This window comes from Halyomorpha halys, unplaced genomic scaffold (genome assembly GCF_000696795.3).
Source record: "Halyomorpha halys isolate HHAL.00 unplaced genomic scaffold, Hhal_1.1 Scaffold111.1, whole genome shotgun sequence".
In the NCBI taxonomy this organism is placed as follows: domain Eukaryota; kingdom Metazoa; phylum Arthropoda; class Insecta; order Hemiptera; family Pentatomidae; genus Halyomorpha; species Halyomorpha halys.
The window spans coordinates 1587427-1587746 of record NW_027109684.1 but is presented as its reverse complement, the minus strand read 5'-3'; positions in this window follow the sequence as shown (position 1 = coordinate 1587746).

Below are 320 nucleotides of genomic sequence, written 5' to 3'. Positions count from 1 at the left end.
AATAAGGCAGAGACTCCTTCCATTCCTCAGGCATCAACTCAATTTCCTATATCTTTTTAACCAAAAGGTGTATTTTAGAAACTCCAATTTTACCACATGGCTTGATTAGTTCACTAGGAATATTGTTAGTTCCCGCTGCGATAAGGTTTTAATTTTGAGATGGCCATTTCGACTTCTTCCTGACTCGGTTCTTCTATCCACGGTTCAGCACTCTAGTATTCAGTCAGAGGAGATTGACAATTATTTCCCGTATTCAGAATACTTTCAAAGTTTTTCTTAAACATATCCAAAATATCTGCCGGATTAGCTCATATATTATT